At 44.0% G+C, this 16,404-nt stretch overlaps 1 long non-coding RNA gene across 1 annotated transcript; it reads left to right on the top strand.

The window, feature by feature from the left end:
* The first annotated feature begins 8,964 nt into the window (after positions 1–8,964).
* Positions 8,965–11,436, top strand: LOC310826611. Its single transcript, XR_014555888.1, has 2 exons — positions 8,965–10,172; positions 10,551–11,436. It is a non-coding gene; the product is annotated as an uncharacterized lncRNA (long non-coding RNA).
* Positions 11,437–16,404: the final 4,968 nt, after the last annotated feature.

The following is a 16,404-nucleotide window of genomic DNA, read 5'->3' as shown; positions in this document are numbered from 1 at the left end:
GACAACAGGACTGGGAGAGATTCTTGTCTGAGACTTTGGAGAGCCATTGCCAGTCAGAATAAATAGTCCTTAGAACCTATTCCATAGTGTTTCTCAAATTTGAGCCTCCAGCTGTTGTTGGACTACAACTCCCATCACCGCAATCAGTGATCAGGGATGTTGGGAGTTGTAGTCTAACCACAGCTGAAGGTCCAGGTTTGAGAAACATTGCTACAAAGTATAAGTGCTTGCTTGTTCCAGCACATATTGTTTGAGCTGGTTACATCTCCTTTCTGCCCCACCTACACCCAGTGGCGTGCGGACCGTCCCGGGTGTCATCACTGAGGGGGGTGACAAAATGGCAAAAATATGTGTTTTTGAAAAAATAACTCCCGCACCCACTGCACCCAGGGTGCCACTGCAGAGCACTCTCCCCTCGAGTGATTTCCAGAAACCAGAAGCATTGCTGCCTCCAACTTTGCAGGCAGAGTGCAGCCTTTATGGCTTCGACAGCCCTCTCCTCCATGAATCTGCCTAATCCAGAGGCATAGCTGGGGGGGGGGTGGCCTGCAGCGTGCCTGAGCCACGCGTCTCTCCTGTGAGGGGGAAGTGCGGGGTGGACTGCCTGCAAACTCCGCCCTGATTTTTCGAGCAGGTGGGGCTTGGGTCTGCCCACCGCCTCAGCCGCCCTACAGCTGAGGGGGAGGCTGCAGAGAGGCTCTGCACAGCGTGCCCTGCCTTGGCTTGCCCCGCTCCCAAAGCAAGTACGCCGCCCTTCTTACACCGCTGCTGCCTACACCACAGAAATGCACACTGTGCAGCAGTGGTGGCTGGTGCCCGTTGGCTCTAGAATGGTGGAAAGCAGGGAGCTCAACTAATTCTAGCTTTGTCCCCATCCTCTGCGCTGAGTTCTACAAAGACAATGCTGAGACTAAGGAGAAGGAACCTGACGGGTAGTTGCATTGTAAGGAAAAAGACAGGCAGCTGAGGGCAAACTAAGGTTGGTAGGGTGGTGCTCTGTTTATTGTAAAGGACCAGGCCCCACTGCCATGGAGCTAAGACAATTTGTGCTTCCTTCCACGTGTTCTCAGGGACGCAGGTGGCGCTGTGGGTTAAAGCCTCAGCGCCTAGGACTTGCCGATCGAAAGGTCGGCGGTTCGAATCCCTGCGGCGGGGTGCGCTCCCGCTGCTCGGTCCCAGCGCCTGCCAACCTAGCAGTTCGAAAGCATCTCCGGGTGCAAGTAGATAAATAGGGACCGCTTACCAGCGGGAAGGTAAACGGCGTTTCCGTGTGCGGCTCTGGCTTGCCAGAGCAGCGATGTCACGCTGGCCACGTGACCCGGAAGTGTCTCCGGACAGCGCTGGCCCCTGGCCTCTTAAGTGAGATGGGCGCACAACCCCAGAGTCTGTCAAGACTGGCCCGTACGGGCAGGGGTACCTTTACCTTTACCTTTTACCACGTGTTCTCACAGATGTTGCCATTCACAGCTTGCAGGCACAGCTTGCACTGGATTTTTACCATGTGCCGGCTTCTCCCATAAGGTGTGCAAAGGCTCTCTCAAGTGGAAGGCAGCTTCAAACAAAGCAGGATACCACCCAAATGAGAAGCAAAGGGAGAAATCTGAAATGTAAGTGATAAGAGTGGAGAGCAGGGTCCTCAGGCAAATCCTCCTGCCCTGGAGCTCTCCTAATTTCAATTTTATCCAGCATTGATAAAGTTGAACTGGAGTGCATGGAAAAGAAAAAGTGCAACTGTACTGAATTTAGCCATGTTTAAGATTATTGCTTTCAGTTCATCAACAAGAATTAAAATTTAGGAGCAGGATCCACCCACATTTAAGGTTTTAGGTAGTTCTACACCAAATAATTCAGCCCAGATTTGGATTTTTTAAAAATAATTTTTTTAATTAGTTTTCAATTACAGTCCAATAATAGCCTCATTATAACAATACCAATTTATTTTTTATTTTTTATTTTTTTTAATTCTTTTTATTAAATAGCTTTCATAACACAGACATATGCAAAACAGAAAAAAGAAAAACAGTTAAAGAAAAAACAACACAAAATACAGCTGCACACTGAGCACAGTAACCCGTGAATTAAAGAAAAAAAAAAGGCACTAAAAAGAAAAACCGAGAAAATTAAAGAAAAAAAGTAAAAGAAAAAACTTAGTGTATATAACAGTTAACACCCATCACCTGACCTCCTTCCCTGCTGATTTCGGGTTTCCAGTTTTAATAGTTTCCTTTTAACAGCTGGTGTTGGTATTTAGTTTGTACACCGGAAGTTTTATACTAGACCTGCTATAGTTGGTAAGTTTCTAAAATTTCCTTCTATATAAGCCATAAATTTGTTCCAATCTTCATTTAACTTTGCACTTTTTTGGTTTCTAATTCTTTGCGTCATTTTTGCCAATTCGATGAAGTCATATAGTTTTAATTGCCAATCCCTCACCGTTGGTATAGTTGTACTTTTCCAGTTTTTGGCGATTAGCATTCTGGCCGCTGCCATTGAATATTGAAATAGGGTTTTATCTTCTTTCTTTATCTCATCTCCAACAATCCCTAGTAAAAAGGCCTCTGGTTTTTTGGGGAATGTGTATCTAAATATTTTTTTAAACTCATCATATATTTGATTCCAAAATTTTTTCATTACCTCACATGCCCACCACATATGTATAAAATTACCTTCTTTTGTTTTACATCTCCAACAGGCCTTATCTCCAGTCCTATACATCCTACTTAATTTTTCTGGTGTTAAGTACCATCGATATATCATTTTTTCTAAATTTTCTCTAATTGCAGCGCTTGCCGTGAATTTCATTCCCTCATTCCACAATTTTGCCCATTTCTCATATTCTATGTTATATCCCAAATCTATCGCCCACTTGACCATGACTTCCTTAATTTCTTCGTCTTTTGTGTCCCACTCCAGTAATATGTTATACATTTTAGACAATAATTTAGATTTACTCTCGATTATCTCAATCTGAAATTTAGATTTCTTTTCGTTCATTCCTATTTTTTTATCTTCCGTCCATCTTGCGTTGATCTGATGATACTGTATCCAACCCGTCAGCTTCTCTTTTAACTCCTCGTATGGCCTTAATTTCCAGCTATTTTGAAATCTCACTAATAAATCTTCATATGTCAATCTTTGATCTTCCTGGTTTATTTTTTTAATTGTTAGGATATTTGTTGGGCATAACCACCAAGGTGTTTTCCCCTCTAGCAATTTTTTATTTTTTCCCCAAACTTCATACAAGGGGCCTCTGATGATATGATTCGAAAATCCTTTATGGGGCTTCTCCTTATTTGACCAAAGATAGGCATGCCAGCCAGACCTATTATCTGCCCCTTCGAAATCTAATAAATCGGTGTTCTCCAAGGTTATCCATTCCTTAACCCAACATAAACAAGCAGCTTCGTAATATAGTTTTAGATTAGGGACTGCGAGCCCTCCTCTCTCCTTTCGGTCCGTGAGTAATTTAAACCTGATCCTTGGCCTTCTTCCCTGCCAAATGAATCTTGAGAGAATTTTCTGCCAGTCTTTGAATATTTTGGACCCTCTAATAACAGGAATATTTTGAAACAGAAACAGCATCTTAGGGAGTATATTCATTTTTATAGCCTCCATCCTACCCAGCCAGGAGAGGTTAACTCTGTTCCAAACATCCAGGTCTTTTTTTATTTTATTCCACGTTGCCGAATAGTTGTCTTCAATCAGGTTTATATTTTTTGGTGTGAGCCATATTCCTAAATATTTTATTTTTTTTGCCACTTTAATTCCGTTTTGTCTCTCTAATTTTTCTTTTATATCGTTACTCAGATTCTTTATCAGCATTTTGGTTTTAAATTTATTCAGTTTGAAACCAGATAGTCTACCGTACTCCTCTAAGACTTCCAGCGCTCTGCCCAGACTTCCTTGCGGCTCTTCCAAGGATAACATCAGGTCGTCCGCATAAGCTTTTAGTTTGAACTCCTTTGATCCAATTTTTATCCCTTGTATCTCAGGCATTGATCTTATTTTATTCGCCAAAACTTCTAAAACTATGATGAATAAGAGCGGGGAGAGAGGGCAACCCTGTCTTGTTCCCTTCTCGATCTTGAATCTGTTTGTAAGGTTATTATTTATCACCAGTTTAGCAGATTGGATTGAGTATATTGCCTGTATTCCTTTCATAAATTCTCCCTCTATCCCCGCCTTTTCTATGGATTTTAATAGAAACGACCAAGAGACGTTATCAAACGCCTTCTCGGCGTCTATGAAGACCAGAGCTGCAGGGATATCATTATTAATCTCCAAGTGTTCAATTATGTTTATAACATGTCTCACGTTATCTTTCAGAAATCTATTTGGGAGGAAACCCGATTGGTCCTTGTGGATTAGATTTGTTAAACATCTTTTCAATCTGTTTGCCATAATTTCAGCGTATATTTTGTAGTCATTGTTGAGCAAAGATATTGGCCTGTAATTCTTCATATTCAATTTATCTGTGTCTACTTTGGGGATTAATGTTATAAAGGCTTCCCTCCAGGACTCGGGTATCCTCCCTCCTCTCAAGATATTATTCATCGTATCGCAAAGCGCTGATGTCAGTTGGCTTTCCAAAACTTTGTAATATTTGGCCGAAAGGCCGTCCGGTCCTGGTGCCTTACCCAATTTCATTTTTTTTATCGCATTCTGTATCTCTTCTGTGTTTATGGGTCTGTTTAATTGGCGTCTTTCTTCCTCTGTAACAATCTTCCCTTTACATTTCTCTAAATATCTTTCTATTTGGATTGGATCCTCTTCTCCTTTCTTGTATAGCTCCTCATAGAATTTAAGGAAATTATTTTGTATTCTTTTTGGATCTACTATCAGTTCTTCCTCAACCATTATTTTGTTTATCACATTTTGTTTTTGTCTTTTTCTCAATTGCCAGGCCAGAAATTTCCCCGTTTTATTCGCTGATTCAAAATATCTTTGCCTCATTAACTTAATTTTCCATTCAATTTCTTGGTTCATTAACATCGAGTATTGTGTTTGTAATAATTTCGTTGTTTGTAGGCTTTGTTCATCTTTCGGGTATTCTATTAATTTTTTCTCACACTCCCTTAGCTGTTTAAGTATTTCCTCCTTTTTTTGCTGTCTTATTTTCTTCTTATAATTGTTTTGCTGAATGAAAAAGCCTCTTATAACCGCTTTACTAGCATCCCATGCCACTTCTATGTTTGTTCCTGTGTTAAGGTTTAGGTCAAAATACTCTTTTAACGTGGCTTTGGCTTTTTCAATAATCTCGTCATTATCTAATAAATATTCGTTCAGCCTCCATCTGAAGCCCCCCTGCGATGTTCCTTTTATCTCCAGTGTTATTGAGTTATGATCAGAGAGGGTTCTCGGTTGGATTTCACATTTCGTGGCTCTTAAGGTGAGTTCCCTCGAAGTCCAAATTTGGTCTATTCTGCCCCAGCTTTTATGCACCTCTGAGAAGAAGGTAAACTGCTTTTCTGTTGGATGCTTGTGTCTCCATATATCTATTAGGTCCATATTTTCTTCCAGGTCCTGAAATGTTTTTGGTAACTTTCCTTGGTTTCGTTTTCTCTTTTCTGAATTTCTGTCAATTTCCGGTGTCGGCACTGCATTAAAGTCTCCCAGTAATATCATCTTGTCATTTCCTAATTCTAATATCACTTGTTCTAATTTCCTAAAAAATTCTGGCTTATTTGAATTTGGCGCATATATGTTTACCACATTAATCTTTTCCCCCTGGAAATTGATTTGAACCCCCAAAATCCTTCCTTCTTCATCCTTATAAATCAATTTAGGTTCCCATTTTTCATTGACATATGTTGTTACTCCTTTTTTTTTCTCTGCCGTGGAGTTTATGAATTCTATTCCTAAATTCTTATTTACTAAGACGTGCTTGTGCTTTTTGGCTACATGAGTCTCTTGTATACAGATTACGTCCAATTTTTTCTTTTTCAACATGTTTACAATTTTATTCCTTTTAGTTTTTTCGTTCAAGCCGTTCACATTCCATGTTAAAATTTTAAGATTCATTATCACTTTTATCTAACAATAAGTCAGTAATTTACTGGTTTAAGTTTTACCAATTTAAATTCGGGTGGTTTTGTCCTCTGTTTCTTCTTCTTCCTCACCCTCCTCTTCCTCCTCTGTCTCCTCCCCCTCCCCCCCACCCCCTCCCTCCGTCCCCCTGCCCCCTTCCCCGCTCCCTCCCACTCCTGCACCGGCCCTCTCTTCTCTTTCTCCACTCTTCCCTCCAACTCTCTCCTCCACCCCCCCGAGATCTTTATCATATCTACATAAAAACTTACTGACTTCCTGATTGTCCATTATCTTGAATCTTTTCCCCTTGTAGAAAAAGGAAATCCCTTTGGGGAATTCCCATCTATGTTGTATACCATTCTTTCTTAAAATGTTAACTATCTGTTTGTAGTTCTCTCTCTTACGAAGGAGTCTGATTGGTATTTCTTTAAAAATGATAATTGGTCTTCCATCAATTACCAATTTCTTCTGGTAACTTTCCCTTAAGATTACGTTTCTCATCTCTATTGATTTGAAGGTCACTAAACAGTCTCCTGGAACCTTTTTCAGTCTGTTATGCTTAGGTCTTATTTTTATCCTAAAGACGTTTTCTATCGTTTGTGCCATTTCCTCTTCTTTTAATGCTAACCACCTCGCCAGTTCCTTAATCATTTTCTTTTTAATGTCCTCCTCCACCTCTTCTCCCACTCCTCTGAACTTTAAGTTTAGCTGTTTTTGTTTCATTTCCATCATTGCTAAGTTGTCCAGAACTTGGTCTTGACTCTTACTCAGCTCTCCAAAATTCTCCTTTGTTTTCTCAACTTCTTTCCTCTGGTCTTTCATCTCTCTTTGTATCTTTTTGTTTGAATCTTCTAAAGCCTTTGTTCTGGTCGTGAGTTCATTTATTCTGTTTGACATTTCCCCTACCACCCCCTCTATTTTCTTATCAAAAGATTCCTGCATCTCTCCTAGTTTTTTTTCCATGTATGTCTCATTCTGTTTAAATTCCTCTTTTATTTTCAACCATAAAGCATCTAGGTCTCTGATTTCCTCTTGTTTCGAGGATTTCCTCTCTATTGGTGTTCCTGCTGGCTTCTTCCCATCCTTTCCCGCCATCTGCCCAGCCCACATCCTCCCTCCCTAAATTTTCAGTTATATACAAGCTTAAGAGTCCTTTAGCTCTCCCCTAAAGGGCGCACAATCTTTGGTAATTTTAATAATCTCAGCGGGGGGGTCTGATCTACCCCTTGGACAGGGCAGGGTAGCGTTACTAAATTCCACCGTCAGGCCGTCTTAAGAAGCCCTATCCAAATCAGCAATCAACGACAATCCCCACGTTATAAATGGTGGCTTGGCCCAACCAAGTCCTGTTCAATCCCCTTATTTAGGTCTCAGCTACTGTTCGTCGGAGAGCATACAAAATCACAGCTTATAATCAGCTTAAAGGGTTGTCATACATAAATGTAAAAAGACTGTAATTAGAGGGGAAGAAAAAAAAATTGAGAAGGCCAAAGGGAAAGAGGGGAGAAAGGGAAAAGATGGAGAGGGAAGGGGAGATGGGATGGGGGGGGTAGAAAAGGGAAGGGAAAGGAAAGGGGAAAGGGGAAAAAGCAAAGGGGGAAAAAGAAGGTCCTTTCTTTTTTCAATTTTAAAGCACGTCGGAGGAGGGAGGGGAGGCGGAAGGGGGGCCAGTCCGGTATCTCAGGATGTGCTGATTCACCGTGGAGGGGGGGGGGAGAGGAAAAAAATCTAAGTTGAACTTCAGCTTTCCAACAAGCGTGGAGAAGGGAGGTGAGGTTTCTACCCCCCCCCCCGGGAGAGGTGTTCCACACGTAACACAGGTCCGATAAAGAGAAAAAAAAACAAGAAAAAAGGAGGAGAACGGAAGCGGCAGTCTTCGTAGCACGTAGCACGGACTAGATCCCAATGTGTTGCTAGGTCCTTTAACATCCAGCGGGAGTACCTAAAATCCAGCAGAGTTGCTGCCCAGCGGGGATAGATACTGGGGTGTTGTTTGTATACAAATTTTGCGCGGGGCTGTCCTCCCTCGGTTAGTAAAATGCAGGGAAGGGCTAAGAAAAATATCAAGGGGCTCTGAGAAATAGGGAGGGGAGGCAATGGTCCGAGTCTATTTTACACCGCTAACAAAAGCTGGTGAGTGGCGGTGGGGGGTGGAAAGAACTGCTCCTTCAGTGCCACTTTAGTCCGCTATCTCCTCTCCCCCTCCTCTCCCCTCCTTCCTTTCCGTTTCTAAGTATCGCCTCCGTTCGCTCTTCTCAACGTTCCCTTTAAGCAATCTTTTCAAGCCCCTCTGCTGTAACTGCCAAAACGATACAAAGTCTCTAGGGTTTCCTCAAATTAGTTAGTTTTCTGCTAATTTTCTGCTTAGTTACTTTTGCCCCGCGGAGCCTCCAACGGGGACTTTCCCTTCCACGTTTCTACAGCGGGTGAGTGAGAGTTTCTTTGTTTCACTCTTCCGATGTTAGTCCCAGCGCCATCTTAAATCCGAAATACAGGTCGGGCTCCTTAACTTAATCTGTTGACATCCGTCGCTCCTTGGGCTCTATTTCCAGAGTATCTCCATATATTTATCACTCTGCTCCAAGGGCAACTGTTCTTAAGATTACGGAGATCTGTTGCCACTCTCAGTGAGAGCTAGAGGCATCGCTGTACAGGGTCCGCAGGGCTTACCGAAAATGCGTTGCTCGGTCCCATCATACTCGGGTCTTCTCCCAAAGGTAGAAAAAAGACCCGGAGAAACTCCGGGACCCCTCCGACGCTGCCGGTTGCGTTTCCCTCAAGGGGGCCCCCCTTGAGGTTTTGGGGTCGCTGTGCCTTTGCGTTGCCCCTCAAAAAACCCTGTGCAGTTCGGCGAGGTTGGGCTGCAACTTCACCGCGCTCTCATACTGCTGGCGATCCAAACCGGAAGTCCCCATAACAATACCAATTTATGAGAGAATAGAAAGGGGGACTTTGTCAAGACTTACTGTTTTTATGCCCGCTCTGGAGTTGTGCAAACTTTTGTAGATGTGCAGAATTTTTGTTTAAGGCTTTAAAGAGATAGGTTGCTACCTTCAAGCTTATTAACACTAGGATCTTTAGCACCTTGCAGAGGGGCATTTGTGTCCTCTCCCTAGCTTCCTCCAATGCCCTCCTGTCCCATGCATTAGTGCAAGAAAGTACAGAGGCAGGAAGCTCAATTTTTAAAAATATGGATCAAACTAGTACACTGTAAACCCATAATTATGTTGTCCACTGGTGCTTTGGCTACATATTTTAGATTCTTGGAGAGCACTTTGTAGTTTTGAGGTCACTTTATATTGTTGTTCAAAGCTAAGCACAGGTCAGTCCTACTCAGCCTTTTCCTTTGCACTCATCGTTATGATGATCTTGCTAGATGATGGGGGGACATACTGGAATATCACAAAATTCCTATAGAGTGTTATTTTTGCTCAGGAAAGAATAGATAGATAACTCCAAAAATAGCTAATGCTTTTGTTGTTGAAGCTTACTTTAAGAGTCTTGCTTTAAGAGTCAAAGACGTAAGACTATACTTACTTGCTCTGCTGATTTGTATGCACTAGATTCCCAGTTGAGAGTGCAATCTGTAGTTGTCATGGTCACTACCAGCAATCCTCAATAGTCTTCCCGTGTCCTACAAAGAATTCATGTGCACATGGGGCACAGAATTTCAAAAAGTAAAAACCAGGATTCCCCAGTGGTTGAGCTTTATTTATACAAACCCCAAATTTATTGAGCGGTAGTCTCGTAATCTGGGGAACCGGGTTTGCATCTCTGCTCCTCCACCTGCAGCTGCTGGGTGACCTTGGGCCAGTCAAACTTCTCTGAAGTCTCTCAGCCCCACTCACCTCACAGAGTGTTTGTTGTGGGGGAGGAAGGGAAAGGAGAATGTTAGCCGCTTTGAGACTCCTTAAAGGGAGTGAAAGGCGGGATATCAAATCCAAACTCTTCTTCTTCTTCTTTTTTGAAACAAAAATGCCCCCCAAAACATGATTTTTGGGTTTACTTGCCAAAGATCCAGGACAAACCACCGCCTTCCAGAAACTGCCCCTTCTACAACTTCCACCTTTGAAGTCCCGGGCATATGGCAGCCCTAGCACAGAATGTGCAGAGTCTCTTGTTGCTCTTTTTAAAGCTGTGGTAAGGCAGACTGAGGGGACGCAGGTGGCGCTGTGGGTTAAAGCCTCAGCGCCTAGGACTTGCCGATTGAAAGGTCGGCGGTTCGAATCCCTGCGGCGGGGTGCGCTCCCGCTGCTCGGTCCCAGCGCCTGCCAACCTAGCAGTTCGAAAGCACCTCCGGGTGCAAGTAGATAAATAGGGACCGCTTACCAGCGGGAAGGTAAACGGCGTTTCCGTGTGCAGCTGTGGCTCGCCAGAGCAGCGATGTCACGCTGGCCACGTGACCCGGAAGTGTCTCCGGACACCGCTGGCCCCTGGCCTCTTGAGTGAGATGGGCGCACAACCCCAGAGTCTGTCAAGACTGGCCCGTACGGGCAGGGGTACCTTTACCTTTTACCTTTAAGGCAGACTGAATCTAGTTCTCCTGCTGCCACTTCCCTAATGGTTGAATACCTGTTTGATTGGGCTGGGGGGTTGTGCACACAGAAAGAAGCCTGGAAAATATGCTGGACTGAAGCATATATTTTTGAGGGTTGCCATGCATGGAGATCAAAGCCGTGGAATATTGGTTGTAATATTCTATTAATGTTTCCCATGATGCCATTTGCAATATTTAGAGCTTCCAAGCCAGTCTGTCAATACAGATATTTCTATAGTCTCAGGCTGTAAATGTTCGACACTTTTTACAATGTCAATTTTTTACAAGTTTGTGGGGCCTGGATGTTCAGGGTGAGTGAAACTTTCATACAAATAAATAATACTTCCTAAAGTTATGAGCATCAATCTGTAATTTGTTACAAGGTGGGTGCGAAAAGTTTAAGGTCCTGATCCAGCAACTCCAGTGCACAATTGGGCTTCAATACAAACCTTGGAGTTCTGCATTCATTCCCATGTCAGGAAAAGCTCTGCATACCTCATATGAAACTTCTCTACTTTTAACTATTTGGGTAGTTTCCTGTCTATGGAGCTTCATATAATGATGAAAGTATCAGATCCTTGCAACTTCTTAATTAAGTTGCTGGGGGGGAATCACTGTTTTTATGCCCATATTAGAATCATATTTGGAAGGGACCCAAGGATCATCTAGTCCAACCTCCTGCAATGCAGGAATATTGGTATGGGCAGGGCTATTAAATGCAACTCAGATTGCTATAACGCCTCAAATATGGGCATGGAGAGCAAAGAAAGTCTTATTTATAGCCTAAGAGAGAAAAAGTAACTGTTTCTACTTAAGTAAATATGCCCATTGCTGCTGAATGTAACTTTTAATAAACTTTTTCTCCTTTTATACATATTTGTGTCTTTGTAATCAATTGTGCAGCTGTGTGCAGTTTTTGGTAAACAGCTTCTTAAAAGAATTAGAAAAGCAAATCTAGATCTAGTTCCTTCAGATCTACTTCAACTTAGTGTTCAATGTTATGAGGCCTAGTTAAAACTGGGAAAGGAGAGGAAGTGCTAGACATAGTTTTTTCTTAATTATTCACAACTTTTCTCCAATCTTCATTTAACCGTTCATAGTGTGGGTGGTGTAATTGCCATGAAAAACCATTTCTACTCTGTGTTTCACCCAGCTGCTCTAACATATCTCTGTGGTTGACTCTTCACATGATTTCATCCTATTGCATGAAAAGTGGTCTTGATAGAGACTGACATTACCTGATTAGGTCATGCCCATTGGCAGAGTGTAACCAAAATGCCACAATTGAGTGATGGGTGTGTGTTACAGGGTTGTGACAAATTCTTTGATTGTAATGTATGTAAAAAAGTTAAGAATCACCGTGGGTCTTATCCCAGAAGTGAAAGGGTGAGCGAAAGACCGTTTCTGCTTGTGCATTCTGACGTGGTGGGTCCTTTCGCACTCAGCAGGGGTAATTCACGATGCCACAAGGTTTTGTTGGGTCTACCCCATGAAGCACAAAGGTGAAGTGTTTACCAGGTTCAAAAGCTGGGTGAACTATGTTGAAAGGCAATTTTCTTTCAAGGTGGGCAAATTGCAGAGTGATTGAGGAGGCGAATTTATGTCTGGACCTTTTCAGTCTTGGTTACAGACAAAGGGCATAGAAAGACAAACCCCTATAGTCCGTAAGAAAACGGATTAAGTGAGCGAAAGAATAGAAGTCTTCAGGAGATGATGCACTCAATGCTTGAGGATGCTGGTCTATCAAAAGCTTATTGGGCTGAAGCTTATCTTTCGGCGTCTTATGTACAGAATCACATTTTTCATCGATCAATTTGAACTACGCCTTATTTCAAATTGTTTAACAAAAAGCCCAAAGTTGATCATTTGTGTACTTTTTGTTTAAAAGCCTGGGTTCATGTGCCTCGAGCTAAGAGGGAAAAGGGTGATCCCAAAGCGCAACAGCTTATTTTTGTAGGTTACTGTCAGGGAACTGCCATCGGAGCCAGAGGTGGAGGGAAGACTCTGGAGGGATGCCGGAGAGGGTCCCAGTAGGGAGAAAGGCAGCCCATCTGCTGGGGAAGGAAATCAGTGTAACACCAGTGGAGAAGGGGGGCAGATGGGGGAATCGGCAAGGGGGCTCCAGGACTCCTCGCCGGAGACCAGCGGGGAGAGCACGGGTACTCCGCTGCCCACACCCTCCCTGCGCAGAAGACTTCTGTGCAGGGAGAGTAGGAGGAGACTTGGCGTCAAAGAACAAAGTTGGTTTTACAAGCTCAAGCCGTTAGCCACTGGGGATTTTAAGTACAAGGCATGTTTAGTGGCTCAAGGTTTTTCCCAAAGCCCGGGGCTTGATTTTGACGAAGTGTTTGCTCCCACACCTAGAAGCGAGAGTTTGCGTCTGCTGCTGGCAATTGCAGTGAAACACAAGTTAAAAGTAAACCATTTTACATCTTTGACATCCAGACAGCTTATTTACATGCTAGTTTGAGTGAGGAACTCTATTTAGCAGAACCCCCTGGTTTTGAGTCTGGGTCAGGCAACGTGTACAAACTTCACAAGGCACTGTATGGTTTACAACAATCTGCAAGAAATTGGAACAAGGCTCTAGTTTCTTTAGGTTTCCAACGCAGCGCTGCAGAGAAGCGGACACGGAGCAATGGATCCAAACTACAAGAAAGAAGATTCCACCTAAACATTAGGAAGAACTTCCTGACAGTAAGAGCTGTTTCGACAGTGGAATTTGCTGCCAAGGAGTGTGGTGGAGTCTCCTTCTTTGGAGGTCTTTAAGCAGAGGCTTGACAACCATATGTCAGGAGTGCTCTGATGGTGTTTCCTGCTTGGCAGAGGGTTGGACTCGATGGCCCTTGTGGTCTCTTCCAACTCTATGATTCTATGATTCTACTATATCTCTCCTTTTTGAATGTTTGGTAATCTGTTATAGGAAGGCATCATCCAAGTCTTCTGTCTGGCTTGGCAGTCTATGGCAGACTTTCACAGTAAAGATAAATAAATAAACAAATTGTCCAGTAGCACCTTAGAGACCAACTAAGTTTGTTCTGGATATAAGCTTTTGTGTGTATGCACACTTCTTCAGAAACACTGAAACAGAAGTCACCAGACCCTTATACAGGGGACGCTTGGGTTGCGAACATGATCTGTGTGGGATGCACGTTCGCAACCTGCAGCATTCGCAACATGCTTCTGTGTGTCTGCTGGAAGTAACACGTTCCGGTACTTCCAGGTTTCAGCGGTCTGTAACACGAATAAACGCAACCTGAAGCAGCTGTAACCTGAGGTATGCCTGTATATAGTGGGAGGGTAGGGTGGGGTTTTTCTCAGAAGAGTAGTAGGAGATGGTGATTGTTAACTTGTGGGGGAACATAGCAGACGACACAGCAATTTCTCCAGAGCAGCTCTTTATTTGTACGCTGGACAGAACTGAACAGCAAACAGCTCAGCCGGCCTGCTTTCATAGGCAGCTGGCTGTCGACATTGTAGCAACAACAACCCAGGGTTTCCCGCCTAAAATAACTGACGTGGACCTGAGTGAAAACTATCTACAGTTCAATTAGGCACAAAAGCATATCAGTTACATTTCCCATACTTAGACCAACAGTGATACATGTCCAACAACATAGTCCTTTAAATAAGTTGGCCGCTTGGAAACTCTGCCAGACCGCCGGGGACTGGTAGCCAAGTCCGGAGAGCCACACAGTTCTTGCTGAGGCTGTGGTGCGACCCTAGGTGGCGTTGAAACCAAATCCCCTGGATCCGCTGCTGTGGGCGGAGCCTCCGCAAGTGGAGTGGTCTGAGTCTGTGGTAAGTCTGGCAGACCCTCTGAAGTGGCTTGGTTCGGCTCCACGCTGGCAGTTTGCGAGGGAGGTGTAGGTGGAGCCTCGCCATCTGTAAGTGTCTCTTCTGGAGCCACAAGCGCAGTTGGGGGCACCACGGTAGTGTCCAAGTCCCCAACCCTGCGCCTAAGCTGGTCTATGTGCCGGCGCCACAAGCGTCCATCTTCGACGAGTGCCACCTGGTACGAGCGAGGTCCAGTGACTCCCACTACTGTGGCTGGGACCCAATGAATGTCCCCCACATTTTGGTTTGTTTGTATTTTTGTTTTGTTTTGTTTTTATATAAATCTCTGAAACTTCAATAAAAATCTTTTTTTAAAAAAAACATAGTTCCAGGCAAAAACCTGGTTTCCTGGAACAAATGTGCGTTGGCACAGCCTGGGGATTCGGCCACGGCAAATTCTGGGTGCAGCCAGTCGAGTGGTGACCTGAGGCGGCGGCCCATAAGCAGTTCAGCAGGACTCCGCCCTCTGGCCACATGAGGGGTGATGTGTTGCACTAACAAGTATTAGGCAACCCACTCGTGCCAGTCTCCCCGGTCCAGGCGCGCCAGTGCCTCTTTTGTCGAGCGCACCATTCTCGCCGCTTGCCCGTTGCTGGATGGATGAAAGGGTGCTGTTAGGGCATGGGGTTTTTCTCTTCTGAGAAAAACCCCACCCCACTCTCCCACTATATATAAGGGTCTGGTGACTTCTGTTTCAGTGTTTCTGAAGAAGAGTGCATGCACACAAAAAGTTGGTCTCTAAGGTGCTATGGGACAATTTTTTACCTATTTCGACTGCGTCAGACCAACATGGCTACCTATCTGAATCTAGACTAAACAGTAAAGTCATTATTGTTTCTTTCCTACAGTTTTCACCCATATACTCTCAATCTGCTTTCCATGCTCCAAGCCACAAATAAGTGTACTGTCAGGAGCAAAGGAACCTCTCTTTAAAGAGAGCTGCAAGTCTTGGAAGGCAGCCCAGAAAGAGGGGGAGAGGAAAGCGAGGTCATGAGAGAGGTTGCCATGGAAACACTCCCAGGAAGAGTAGGTGAGAGTTCACATACTAAAGGGGGACAGGAAACAGCAGAAGAAAGCCTCTCAGAGAGCGCAGCAGAACCAATGAGCTTACAAGCTCATAGAAAGGAGGGGCTGCAGGAGAGGGGATGAGAGACTTCACAGCGTCCAAGGAGAAGGTACCTACCCCGCTGCTTTCGTAGAAGGAAGTGCAACACTGAAAGTTCAGTCAAGTCATCTTGAGGAATGGAGCAGAGAACTGGAAGCAGAGACCTGTGTTTTACTTGGGAATAAACCAACCTTTCTAATGAACTGGACTCGTGTGCTTTGCTGCCTCTCACATGTACACATTATTTACATATAATGCTACTCCTCCTCTCTTCCTGTTTGGTCTATTTCTTTTGAACAGGATTGAACAATTCCTACATTCCAGTCATAAGTCTCATCCCACCAGGCTTCAGTAATGCCTACCAGGCCGTATTTGCAATCCTGTACTAAAAGCTCCTGGTGCTGGAGGAGACTCTTGACAGTCCCATGGACTGCAAGAAGATCAAACCTATCCATTCTTAAGGAAATCAGCCCTGAGTGCTCACTGGAACGACAGATCCTGAAGCTGAGGCTTCAATACTTTGGCCACCTCATGCGAAGAGAAGACTCCCTGGAAAAGACCCTGAGGTTGGGAAAGATGGAGGGCGCAAGGAGAAGGGGATGACAGAGGATGAGATGGTTGGATAGTGTTCTTGAAGCTACCAGCATGAGTTTGACCAAACTGCGGGAGGAAGACAGGAGTGCCTGGCATGCTCTGGTCCATGGGGTCCATGGGGTCACGAAGAGTTGGACATTACTAAACGACTAAACAACAACAACTAAAAGCTCCAATTCATCTTGGTTGTTTCCCACACTCTGTGCATGCTATGATTCTATATCTATTACTCTTGTAATCAAAATAAGCAACAACAACAAAATATATGTCTCTGCCTAAGGTAGCTTACAAAAGGGACACGGGT

The sequence above is a fragment of the Podarcis gaigeae genome, assembly GCF_964106915.1.
Source record: "Podarcis gaigeae genome assembly, chromosome: 10".
Lineage (NCBI taxonomy): Eukaryota > Metazoa > Chordata > Lepidosauria > Squamata > Lacertidae > Podarcis > Podarcis gaigeae.
This window is presented reverse-complemented; position numbering and strand designations above follow the sequence as displayed.